The 14051-nt window shown below is 34.3% G+C and overlaps 1 long non-coding RNA gene across 1 annotated transcript; it reads left to right on the top strand.

Annotated features, from left to right (window-relative positions):
- The first annotated feature begins 12894 nt into the window (after window positions 1-12894).
- On the top strand, window positions 12895-13600 carry LOC135076162 (uncharacterized). Its single transcript, XR_010258193.1, has 3 exons — window positions 12895-12964; window positions 13209-13305; window positions 13421-13600. It is a non-coding gene; the product is annotated as an uncharacterized LOC135076162 (long non-coding RNA).
- The last annotated feature ends 451 nt before the right edge of the window (window positions 13601-14051 follow it).

Genomic DNA, 14051 nt, shown 5'->3' with positions numbered 1-14051 from the left:
AACACACGAATCACCAGATTTTTATGGTTGGTTTTAATAAATGTGTAATTTCAAATTCAAAAAGATTTACCTAGGTACATTCAATAAATCCGTTGTTACTTTTTGTCAATTAATGGACTTTAATTTCGACTTCTCATAAACACAGAAAGCTTTGAGATGATTACAAAAAGGCATTTTTGCAACATTTTTCTTTACTGCTCTGCCCCTTTTAGCTGAGTGACATTATAAACAAACTAACTCTTTAGTTTTATAATATTAGTATAGATAAATAAGAGGTTGCTTAGTCCATGACTCATCGGCGAGCCTCACCTGTTTAATTCAAAAGTTTTGTTTGACTCGCAGGACACAGCCATCAGTGAGTGTGTTCCCTGTGATAACAGGGACTCCCCTGTAATTACCTTAAAGCTTCCACGCCAAGATTGACTTACCTGGTTTGCTAAGGTACCTACATAAAGGTGGTATCTTATGCAGTTGTATTAAGCACTATTTTTCAGTAAAATGTAAGGTTGTTGTGTTGCCGATTGTACCTACTTAAAAATTATGCCTTTTGACTAAAGAAAAACGATAAAACAGCGGGTTTCTACCAATGAATCTACTCTCTAATTCTTTTAGCCTAAGTTACACCATCTAACTTTACGAGTAACTTTGACAAACATCAAAAATCTGTCAAACTCCATACAAAAAGCACCGGTTATTGTAATTGTTACGGTTAAAATAAGGTGATGCAACACAGCGTTAGTGTTGTACAGTTTCTGAAAAAGATTCTGGTTTCTCGAGATGAATAACGCATAGTCAGTCTCTAATACCATCCGTTTGTAGTATTTCTTGAAAACACCCAATATTAATTTGCAAATGGATGAGTTATAAATGAAACTAAGGATAGATTTTACATGTCAAGTTCGTACATTTAAAGTTTCATTTGGCACGTGACACATAAGATAGCCAAGTTTACCATAACACTTTGAACAGGCCCCACGAAGTTGAAGCTTGGGACACGTTAATTATTTTGACCCTTATCCCCACTATGAACGCAAACATTATAAGGGGTACACCTTAATGTATGACCCATACTTCCAGAGGTCAATTGGTCTCATTTCTAATAGAGGTAACGCAATGATTAAAATTTTGTAGCGTTAAGAGTTGAAATTATTACCAATTTCATCTAAAAATGCAAATGTGTCTATTTTTGTATTTTTAGAAGCTGACATTTCAAGCTAAACACTGTGTCGTTTTATCTTCTCTGTAAGGCTATTTTGCAACGTAATGAATATTTTGGTATTCGGTCGACTGTACATATCAAATTGTAGAGATAGATGAATCTAAAGAGATTTAGTCTTTAATCATTATAATCCAATCTATTCCAAGTGTGTAACTCTGTTCCAAAATCTACGAATAACTTACAACATCCGTGTTATGCTCCCATAATCTACATCTTCATTTTACACAAACCTAAAAATTTCACATTTGAAATGCAAAAAGAAATAGCTTGTCCGGATTACCCGGCCGACCCACAAGCGGTATTAGAGAGCGGTAATCTGCCAAGACGGGCCCAACCGCTCGCGTACGTAATTTGAAGCGATCATCTTGTTGGGTACTAGATTCATTTGTCTGTCTGTAAATATTTTCGAGTACTCCCACACGTAAATGTATGTAGGTATAAAGCTGTGTCCTTTACCAATGTACACGAGAGATGAAGAGAAAATAGAGATGTGACTCGAGTGAAATTTATATAGTGTTAAAAACGATACTCTATTCGTGGTATATGGTAGTAAGTGCTGTAAAAACGGAATTGGCAATTTAAATTACACAGTTCGATATTACTGATAGGTACTATTTATAATACAAAACTATCTACTTATTATTTGTGAAGAAAATTCTTCAGGAAAACAAAATTGTAGCTTTTATTGTTAGCAACACAAACGTTATCTACGTTTGTATTTTTCTCACAGCAGAAACATCTCTGTTTGATTTGATTGTAGACTAGCTTAAAACTATATTCTAGAGTGCAATACAGAGTTACGAAAGCTCCTCACCTCGTTTCGGCATTTAATTCCCAACGTGACCTAGGTAAGTAGGTGCTACCGTAGTTGGAAGGACACTGAAGTTACCTGTGGCGTATATGTTGGGTGGACTTTACGAAGTTACCTGCAGGTAATTGGGTCCCCTCGGTGATGGTCGAAGTGTTTACTTTAGTAACCAATTCCTTGGGATCTAATCAAGTTGTTGCACCAACTGATTCTAAAGCTGACTGACTCTTTCAATTTCAATTCGTGATCATCTTTATTGGATTGGGACTATTCCCACCTCTCGTTCCCACCACTGTAACTCCTGTATAGCCAGAATTTACAGCTTGACCGCCATAAAAACCCAACCAATGAAGGTCAAGTTTGTCCTTATCTTTATTGGATCTTATGACGTCCATTACCTAATATACGCTTCCCGCGAACTAATATTTATTTATGTATTCTGTAATGCTAGATTTGATGCTAAGGCGATCTTAATACCTTCAGGTAAGTATACTGAACACTTTGAACTAAAAAATCGTTAATGGCTACCAACTTTCTACAATTCTGCAAGCCAATATTACAATGACCTCACCTTTTGGCATTTAATCTCCTCTGTGACTTAGGTACTCGTAGGTACCGTATATGTTGGGAGGACATGACGAAGCTACCTGCAGGTAATTGGGTCCCCGCGGCGGATGAGCTTGAGCGGTGGCCGAAGAGTTTACTTTGCTGACAAATTGCTCGCCGGCACCTAATTACGTTGCACCAAGTGCCGCAAAAAGCAAACTACGAGTATTAATATTGGCGGGAAAAACTCCAATGAGGAAAAGGCTGTGAAGATTCTGTGAGCTTGTAATTTCGAGAAAATTGCTTATAGATAGAAGTAGTTAATGTTGGTAGCTGGACTAAAAAAAGTTTGAAAATTATTTTCGATTTTGACGAAAAATTTGTTAATAATCAAAACAACTGCATTACGGATAAGTACAGTTGACAGGTAGGCAACCAAATTTGACTATTAGTATGTTAGTTGCAGAATCATCTCTACATTATACACAACACAATATTTCACAGTTTATAACTTGTTGTGATAAAAAATATTTATAAAATAACTGAAAGTAAAACTGGTTTATCTCTAAAATTCCAATGTCACCGAAACCTAGAAGGCAAAAATTAACTTAAAAAATAAAGAAAAGATTTTCCAACTGGTCTCATTCTACCAAAGAGTTATTCTAATGGCTCTGAATAATTCCATTTAGACTCTATTCTGGTAGGTATGTTCATTACTAACACCCGTATTCACAAACGATACTTACCTATGCAAAGCAGCAACGCTATGCGAAATGAGACATTTCGTCCATTTGCGACGACACTGTGATATATCAAAAACAGTGGTTTTACAGAAATCGACTTTTAAACTTTTGAATGACCATAACTCTTAAAATAAGGTTAGGATTACCTAATTGTGTATGAAACGTTTAAAGATTAACTATTAATGAATTTAAATATTTATAGTAAGACATAACTTTGCGTCTTAATTGATGAAATTATAGCGATTGAAAAAAAAAGAGACAACTTATCACGTTATTCTAGTAAATAATAATATTTTGAAGATGGCAAGTTCAGTTGTCACGTTGTAGATGATATAAAAAAATATATTTATATAAGTCATTATTTAGATAAAACGTTGATCTTGAAAATTTTTTTTTTATTTTACTAACATTACAATCAGTAAAAATGAGGTAATTATTGGAACAGGCGAATATTTCGCTTTGCCATGTTAAATTTCACTTATAAAAATGTTATCTAAGTAGACAGACAGTTGTATACATACAATATTTAAGTTCACATTAAGTTTTCTTATTGTAAAACCTAACACTTATCAAAATAAACGAAAAACTCTCAAAAGTAAAACCTCGTAAACTACTACAAAAAAACACAGTAAGAGAAACTGTACTAAGTATGTATGTATGCAGAAAAAAAAAATTGTAGGTACCTACTAGGTTAGTAAATAGATGTTTTTTAACAGACTAGTTATGACAATTTAATCCTAAAACTATCAACGCAAAAATCGCCGTCTCCGGCGCATAAAATGGCAAAAAAGCGACATTTTGGTACTTTTAGGGTCTTTTAATTTTTTATACTTATTTAAAATTAAATTTATAAAAGATATTTAAATAATGTATTAATAGTGAAAAATAACAACCACTATTATTTTATAAATAATGTAGCCATTTTATTGGCGTAGTTTTTCTGCAATAGTTATACCTATTGCAATATTATTATACAAAACAATGTTGCACCCGCCAAAGTAAATTTGGGCAAGATGCGATAAAATTCCATCAATTGCTGATGATCTGTAATTATGCTCGTGCTTTGTCCTCGAGATTAGAAATAAGAACTATGTAGTATCACGTACGGTGATGCCAGTTTACGCACTGTTAGTTGAGGATATTTTTTTTTTTTTTTTTTTTTTGTGGGTATCTCAGTTTACATCCCATTTGACATTGGTATCCGCGGTCAGTCACGATTCAGTGCTCTGCCAGTTCGCACTTCTTCTACTTAAATACGTACCCAGTGTTAAAAATAGTGTTTTTGTGTCGTCAAAATGCCGAACGAAAAACGTCAAATGAGGATAAGGAACATTTGCTGAAGAAAATAAATAAATTGGAGCAGAAGATATTGGGTGCTGAACGTCGTTCAAGCGGTTCAACAGAAGATCATCGTTACACATTACCATAATGCGAACAACCATCCCGGGTTGTCTCTTTATGCCAGTTGTGTTTTTTGTCTGAGGGTTTGCGGTTTAACGTTTGAGTTCTACTCCTACCCCTAATTCAGACAGTTGGAAAAATCGCAAGTTCATCGCCTTCAATCAAAAGAAGAAGAAGAAGAACATCATCATTACACATTACCATAATGCGAACAACCATCCCGGGTTGTCTCTTTATGCCAGTTGTGTTTTTTGTCTGAGGGTTTGCGGTTTAACGTTTGAGTTCTACTCCTACCCCTAATTCAGACAGTTGGAAAAATCGCAAGTTCATCGCCTTCAACCAAAAGAAGAAGAAGAAGAACATCATCATTACACATTACCATAATGCGAACAACCATCCCGGGTTGTCTCTTTATGCCAGTTGTGTTTTTTGTCTGAGGGTTTGCGGTTTAACGTTTGAGTTCTACTCCTACCTCTAATTCAGACAATTAGAAAAAACGCAAGTTCATCGCCTTCAACCAAACGAAGAAGAAAACAGATGCAGTAAGTTCTATCCATTATTACACATACTACCATGGTGCGGGCAACCATACCGGGTTGTCTCCTTATGCTAGTTGTGTTTTTTGTCTGAGGGTTTGCGGTTTAACGTTCGAGTTCTACTCCTACCTCTAATTCAGACGAATACAGTAAATTCTATTTACTTAATACAATATTATCATTACACATACTACCATATTGCGGGCAACCATACCAGGTTGTCACGTTATGCTAATTGTGGTTTTTGTCTGACGATTTGCGTTTTTAACGTTTGAGTTATTACCTACCTCTAATTCAGACGAATACAGTAAATTCTATTTACTTAATACAATATTATCATTACACATACTACCATATTGCGGGCAACCATACCAGGTTGTCACGTTATGCTAGTTGTGGTTTTTTGTCTGACGATTTGCGTTTTAACGTTTGAGTTATTACCTACCTCTAATTCAGACGAATACAGTAAATTCTATTTACTTAATACAATATTATCATTACACATACTACCATATTGCGGGCAACCGTACACGGGTTGTCACGTTATTTAATTTGTGTGGTTATTTTTGTCTGACAGTTTGCGATATTAATATATACTTGCCTCCAAATCAGACGTTCGTAATGTAATGATTTATCTATATCTAAGGGTTTGCGGCACTAAAAACTTTGCATTAATAACCTACTTCTAAATCAGTTGTTCGAAGTTAATTATTTTTTTAAATAATTACCCATACCTACTACCATACTGCGGAGCTGTGTGATTTTTATAATATGATGGTTTGCGGTATTATCAACAATACCTACCCTCTAAATCAGACGCAGAATCCTAAAAATATTACGATACTTACGGTATTGCGGGCAACTACAACGGGTTGTAATTTTACTGTCTTACCTACTTACTTCTTCAAGTCAAGTAAGCTCAAGTCTAAGTTTTTCGGTGATAACAATTTGGCGATAATATTTAATTTTAAATTGATATAAACGTTAATATTACTAGGCATGCAGAAAATTCGTGTTAAGTTGTTACCTACCCGCTACATATTTTAGCAGGCAGTCAAAAGGGCTGTTCCATACTTGTAAAAGTACATTATCACATTAATAAAAAAAAAAAAAAATGCAATAATGCATACCTACTTGTTTAGAAATTGGGAGTTGTCTTAATAAGACATGATTTGATGGGTTCATATCCACACTACGGGGCGGTGATATGATACACGCCAAATCGTTAGCAGGTGAAAAACCATTAGTAGCTATCGAAACATTGGACTCAGAACCCTTAGCCTCGAACCCTGCCGCCGCCGACGCTGCTGCTCTCGTTGCCATCTGCGCCGTTTCCGCTGCTGCTGAAACTATAAATCAATTAGATTCGACACCTGCAACGCTGTTGGTCTGAAACAGCTGCGCCCCTTCATGATGAGATTGTAATATTGGTGATGATCCTGTGTAGGACAAGCCTCAACACAATTACCTTAATATGAATTTCTTATCGATGCCAATCGCATTTTTTCGACTGTCTACTAAGAATTCCTTATCAGAAAAAACGTAATTCTACTTAGACTCATTAAAGATAAGATCAATTATTACCTACTTTGGGGCCAGCTGGCGCTGTGTGAAATTGTTCAAAGAATTATCTATTCTCTAAAGACTTATCTATTTATTTATTTATTACAAACACCGAAGATTGACTCCATGTCTTTTGATAAAAACTTTCCAAAACACTAAAAACTGCCTAGCGAACTTCAAAGTTTGGGGCTGATCTGAAATTGAATCCCAAAATCAAATCAGCAGCCACCAAAAAAGTCCTTTCTTATACGAATTTAACCTTGAAGGGACTTCCCCGAAAGGCAGACAACCGATGAAAACAGAGGACTTGACCTCCTGACTTTCATAACAGTCATCACGTGTCATGCTCGTGAGCGCACCAGCCGCATCCAGCTCAGAACCGCAACAGTTGAATCTCGTAAAATATGTCGGTTGGCTTTTAAATTTTTACCATCAGTGGTCACTAGTAATAAGTGACTCTGTTGTACTAGGATAGAGTTATGTGATTTCAATCTCACAACCAATAATAAATGTCAGTATAAATCACATAATACATGATTATATTCGGACATAGAAAAATTGCAATTATATCAGGCTATTCATAAACTTATATTAAGTGTCATGAAATCGATGGGTGCCTGGAATAAAGCCGCAATAGCCATAGCAGCAGTTTTCCGATTAAGCGATTTTCGTAATCTGGGGGTCCCTATACACCTTGTGATTTTTTTCCAGAATTTTATCTTTGAAACTGGCTGATTTACCAAAAGCACTATGGATATTGAATCGTTATTCCCGGAAATTTGTTTACCAGAATAATCGTGGCATGTTCAATGTTAAAAGTTTTATTTCAAACTTCTACAAGTAACGGCCATTGCGGCTTTGTTCCCCGAAACAAACTATGTGTACCAAGTCACAATAAACATTACCTACTTGTACAATTTCTTTAAACTTTCTTAAGTAATAATACTTCATGGTGTTCTTCTATGCAATAAAAATATGTTGATTGGATTTACATTAAGCAATGCTGTGTACCTACCTGACAACTGCTGGACTGGAACACAGTAATGCTGTCAACATTATTGTTATGGCGACAGACTTAGGAAGATAAAGGGGACTTAGGAAGAGAAGAAGGAGGGATATTTGGTTTATGTTCATTAAAGCTTATTTATAATAACAATATGTTTCGGCATTGGAGGTAGGAAGCCATAGTTTCTCTGTAGTTGAAGTTTCCTTCTACCTTGAGCCTGATCACAGTTTCCACCAGGTGTGATAAAGGGCAAAAGCTTCCTTGCTGAGAATAAAAACATGTTCTGTTCAGTTATTGTCTCTAAATCTGTTCTACGTAATGTAAACTTAGAAGATTGCCCATATTAATTCACTTTAAGAAAGTCAAAAACATTTAGCGACTTACCACTTTAGTGGAGCGATTACAAAAATAGTGGCCTATTAAGTACATGTTTTTTTTGTATTATTATGAATGTTCAGAAAACTGCGCAGTTTTTAAAATTATTTTTGACCTATGAAAGTTCTCATTTTTTATTATTTAAACATTTAAGTTGAAATTTTGAGAATGTTCTGCTAAAAGCATTTTTTTTATGTTTCTAGCAAAAATTTTGAATCTTGCATCAAAGATAGGAAGGTGAATATTTTTTTCAAACATTTGCAATTAATAGCAATATTGTCAAAATAAAGAAATCTGAGATAAGTCAACCCGAAATAAAGATAAGTTTTTTTAAAGCCTACTAGGTCATGAAATTGAAAAAAAGTTACAAAATTATTGATAACTTCTAAACTACGAAAAAGCCGCGGGCAAAAGCGTGTAATATTATAATATTATCATTATGTACTAATGATTTCCACTACTTTATATAAAGATATTAACGAAACACTCTAGATATTCAACTTTGTACTCATTTCGATACGGACCATATGAACATATAATGTACACAGCATTCACCAGTACATTTTCCAAGTCGATCATTAAATTCAAGCAAACCGCTATTACTGTATTCGCCATACATCCTTCAGATCAGCGCACAACGCTGCAATGCACTATTGCTGTATGATTACTTTTGCACTTTTTACCGGAATAAAACCACAATGGACTCTTACGGAACCGACTTTCAAAGTATGAAGCGGCAATATGTATTTCTACCTTTTTTAAGGTATATTCTAAGCACTATAACCTTATGCACATTATATGTTACTCCAGAAAAAATAACGCATCGTTTGATATACAAACCATTTGGATACGCCTCGTAGTTTAGTTATTATTCAAAAATTTCACTAAATCTCTTCTCCTGTAAAATTGTGTTTTGTCGATTGCGGCTTTATTCCAGGCACCCATCGAAATATAGTACTCCGATGTCTCAACTACGGGATGGGGGGCGGCGTGTTATGGGGAAACTTCTGGGGACCCATGGTCCAACATCTATTTTATTTTATTAATATTATCTAATATTAAAAACATAATATAAGAATTAATCTGCAAAGATTCCAAACATTGACCTTTCTTGGCCTTAAAGTATTTACTAAGGATCTTCAAAATTCTCAGTTTCTCAGAATAAAATTCAGTTTTGTACACCGCATAGGTGGCGTGCAGTTTCCCCCCACTTAACACAAATAAAAATAATTGTGGCAATGATGCGAAACTAGAAAAATCATTATAATCATCAATACACAATGATGTGTCCTATCTAATGATCTATCTTATCTAGATAATAGCATGGTAGATACCGAATCTTAAAGAGTCCATTCAATATTAGTATGGACTCGACATTACCAAATTCACCATTTTATCATTTTTACATTTGGAGAACGTGGCATCGTTAATTTTGCTAAATTCGTTATCGTTATATACCCCAAATTAGATAGGTAACCCGATGCATACGCAATTAAAAATTTTAAGACAACAAGGTCAAGCTTATTTCTGCGGTTTCCTTCCTTTTTTGTATTACACATACATTGCGAAAAATCACATGTGATCAAGCGACGGGTATACTAGCAGTACCCTTATAACGTAGTCTAGCTTTGTTTCTTTAATTGAATAGAAATAAAAACGCTACACGTGTCTAAATGTCTCATATAAAACGAAGATTACATCTTCATCTATCTATGGATATTATATCTTCATCATTGTCTGATGATCAAGCAGTAGGTACAAAACAATTTCCTTAAACAATTTCAAGGAAATTGTTTTACTTTTGCCATAACTATCATTCATTGAGGTATTAGATTCCACTATTTTAATAAAAAATTGTGAATTTCGATAGCTGTAATAAGCTTGTCTTTTAATTTGGCTGTCATATTGGAAACATAATCAGATATTATGGTTTCCGAAAAATTTAAAATATTTAGAAATTAGCCATTTTACTGTCATTAGTTAGTGTAATTATTACACACATTGTTCAAACCTTCCTTAGAAGCATTCAAATATTATGCATACAAATATTCAATCTAATCACGACATCGCGCCCAAGTGCACAACAATCAATCTTGGTATTGTCTTGACAATTTATGTCATGTACAAGCATTTTGTGCAAAGTGTTGCTTACGAAATTTTTTACCGCTCTAACAAAGAGCACTTAGTTTAGTCACAAGTTTAGTTCAATTAACATTGCAGGCTTGTGATATTGACACCTTGAAATTCACCACTCACAGCACGAGGCATGCTGCCTCGTCTAGAGCATATACATTAGGAATTAATCTTGATTATCAGAATTACCCCCGGTTGGAGCGTTATTTCAAATAGGTACTTTGGGCAAATTCTTTAACAGAATGCCTATTGCGTCCAGAAATAACAATCAACATTTAATTGACAGAAGAACCTAATACTGACAATTGATTTGGGAAACAATAATTAACTTTCCCACTTACATTATGGCTAATATAACAGCTAATTATACTTGCCTTTAATTACTTACCCTTAATTATCAATTATACGAAAGTATTCACTCGGGTAACTATGACAGTTATGTCACACTTAATAGTAATTATAAAACAAGCATTGTATTCTTACCAATGATTTATTATTTTTGCAAAGTAATAAACAGCTTTGTTTTTATTATCATTTCACATCAGTTCTCTCAAAATCTACATAGTTCTTATTTCTAATCTCGAGGACAAAGCACGAGCATAATTAATGATTAAACGAACTTAAAAAGTGAAGTTCTATCATAATTATGCGAGGGCTTTGTCCGAAGAGATTAGAAACCCTCCCACCCGTCTTTAACAATCATATATGTAGGTATATTATTAAAAACACAAACCCCCATATTAGTGAAATGATAAAAAATACAAATTACTACTCCAAACTAACTGACGACGGATACCAATGTCAAATGGGATGTAAACTGAGATACCCACAAAAAAAAAAAAAAAAAAATATCCTCAACTAACAGTGCGTAAACTGGCATCACCGTACGTGATACTACATAGTTCTTATTTCTAATCTCTTCGGACAAAGCCCTCGCATAATTATGATAGAACTTCACTTTTTAAGTTCGTTTAATCATTAATTATATTAAAACATTAAAATACCTTTTTTTGCAGAAAGCAAAACATAGCCAATACAGCTAAGTAACATTGAATAATTACATAATAATAAATAAATATATATCTGGGGTCATCCAACGCATTGCTATTCTAGCATACTTCTACTAATAGATAATTTTGTTAGCTATAGTCTTAGATTAAGCTAATCTTAGGCTATTGTATGATAATATAAAATATTTTGCTTGTTGTGTCTGTAAAAACAGACAGTCGTATAAGTATGTTTTATTTGCACTGTATTTCTAGTATTTGAACTATTATTCAAAACGAATGTATGTTTATCAGTCTATATCTACTCATATTAGTTCCGACGTTATTGTAGCTCAAAGAGACCCTTTCACAGCTCTCGCATAGCGCTGTTAGTCATGTTGTCGGATTAGGTTGTGGAATTCCTTCAGGCAGTGCATCGCCACAAATGTTAACCTTTGCTTTTTTGCATTGCTAGTCCCCATCTGTAATGATATCTGGAGTTTAGTATTACTGTTTAGCGTATACAACGTGACAAGTAGATATACCATTCAATTTCAATAACATGTATTCTGCAATAACAGAACATCAACAAATGACCTACAACATATTTCCAATATAGGAAAAATTTTCATCATCTACAACGTTACTAGTTAAGATGTCCCGATGATACTTCGATTTTCTTACAAGAATAACGTGACATATAAATAATTTATCTTTTACTTTGCTTTTTGTTTTAGAAGAACACTGTGATAAGTATGACGTGCCACATTGTCGAATAAAATAAAAATATTTTAAAAACTTACCTTTGTCATCAATACCGCGGTATCCTCGAGATGTCACGTTTTTCTTAAAAACGAAGAGCACCTCACATCTCAAAGCGCAGGTGGCAACTGAACTGTCACAGTGTCGAAGCCAACTAGATCGCCGAACGAGCCAGCGCTATAACGTAATATTTTGTCTCTTTCTCTCATAGTATTGTTGTTTTTGGAGTAACAAATACCCTGTTTTTGGAGATAAAAGAACGCAAGATCGCGGTTCAGAATTTCGGTAAAAAAAAAAATCGTATATGTCGAGATGTCACAGTGTCGTCGCAAATGGGCGACTCTACATTATACACAACACAATATTTCACAGTTTATAACTTGTTGTGATAAAAAATATTTATAAAATAACTGAAAGTAAAACTGGTTTATCTCTAAAATTCCAATGTCACCGAAACCTAGAAGGCAAAAATTAACTTAAAAAATAAAGAAAAGATTTTCCAACTGGTCTCATTCTACCAAAGAGTTATTCTAATGGCTCTGAATAATTCCATTTAGACTCTATTCTGGTAGGTATGTTCATTACTAACACCCGTATTCACAAACGATACTTACCTATGCAAAGCAGCAACGCTATGCGAAATGAGACATTTCTCAATGCGTTCCATATGACAAGCCTTTCAATTCATAAACAATACTTAAACGACCCTTGACTATGCAAAATCAGAGTGTTTAATAGAGTTCTGTGATTGGTTCGCTTATGTTACGCACTTCACTTCGCTAACTGACATGACATTCCTGTCATTCAAACGGTGCGACGGTTTTTATGTGTCGTTATTTTGTGGATTTGTGAATTAAATAAATATGGATAAAACTACAACTATCAGGTTAGTATGAATACTTCGATTAATAATAATAGTGAAAATCATGTTTCAATCATTATTTTTTAGATAAAAAAGCTGCCGTTTTCTTCTTCCGAAAGAGAGCTGCTGATTGTAGCATAATTAGAGAAAGGCCTATTAATGAAGACATATTATTATTATCCTCTCTAAAATATCGAGTTGACGAAGCAGGCCTAGGAAACTCTAACAGTGGCGTACAATTCTGAACCATATTTTATGTTTCACAAAGGCTCACACATCAACTGAAAAGCTGCTGGAATAATTTAAAGACCCAAAGAATGAAAGAACTTTCTCAGGAATTAATCAAACGTTCTCAACACCCACTAGTAAGTAATGTTTTTAAAATATATAGTAAACGTACGTAGTAGTGGTACGTAGATTTATGAGGAATAACTAAGCAGAATATACTCAAAGGAATTAAATTCATAATTTGCTTTTCAGGTATCAAGAAATTAAGATTAGTAGTAGCAAGAATGAAGATTAAGACAGAAACAAGAATCAAACGCACCACATTGAATAATATACAACAAGACCAGGCTTTGCACGAGTTGGGGCTACAAAGAGAAAAAATATTGATAGAAAGAGAAAATAATTTGTTAGAACATGAAAAAAAGATTTATGATTTACTAGCGGCCGCCCGCGACTTCGTACGCGTGGATCCCGTTTTACCCCCTTCATCTATCTTACGCAGTTTAGATTTTTTCATACAAAGTCAAAGTCAAATTCAAAGTCAAAATTTATTTATTTGTTTAGACTAATAAATAGTTCTTACAAATCGTCATTTTGCTCTTAAGGAGCCTCTACATGTCTCATAATCTTTTTACCCTACCAGCGCTTCGAGACCAACATTTGGCAAGTGCTGAGAAGAAGCGCCGCAACAAACTCAGTCACCACTGTCTGCCGGTTAATATAAATAAATAGAAATAGCAGTAGTAGGTACATTCGATTCAGGAGCAGTTCACTGAATTTACCATGCATTCTTGTATAGTGTATCTTATAAGAATGGGTATACAAAATTGCGTGGCATATTAAACAAGGTAGTGACGTGCTAATATCTAGACTTACAGATTAC

This window comes from Ostrinia nubilalis, chromosome 11, assembly GCF_963855985.1.
Source record: "Ostrinia nubilalis chromosome 11, ilOstNubi1.1, whole genome shotgun sequence".
NCBI classification, from domain to species: domain Eukaryota; kingdom Metazoa; phylum Arthropoda; class Insecta; order Lepidoptera; family Crambidae; genus Ostrinia; species Ostrinia nubilalis.
This window is presented reverse-complemented; position numbering and strand designations above follow the sequence as displayed.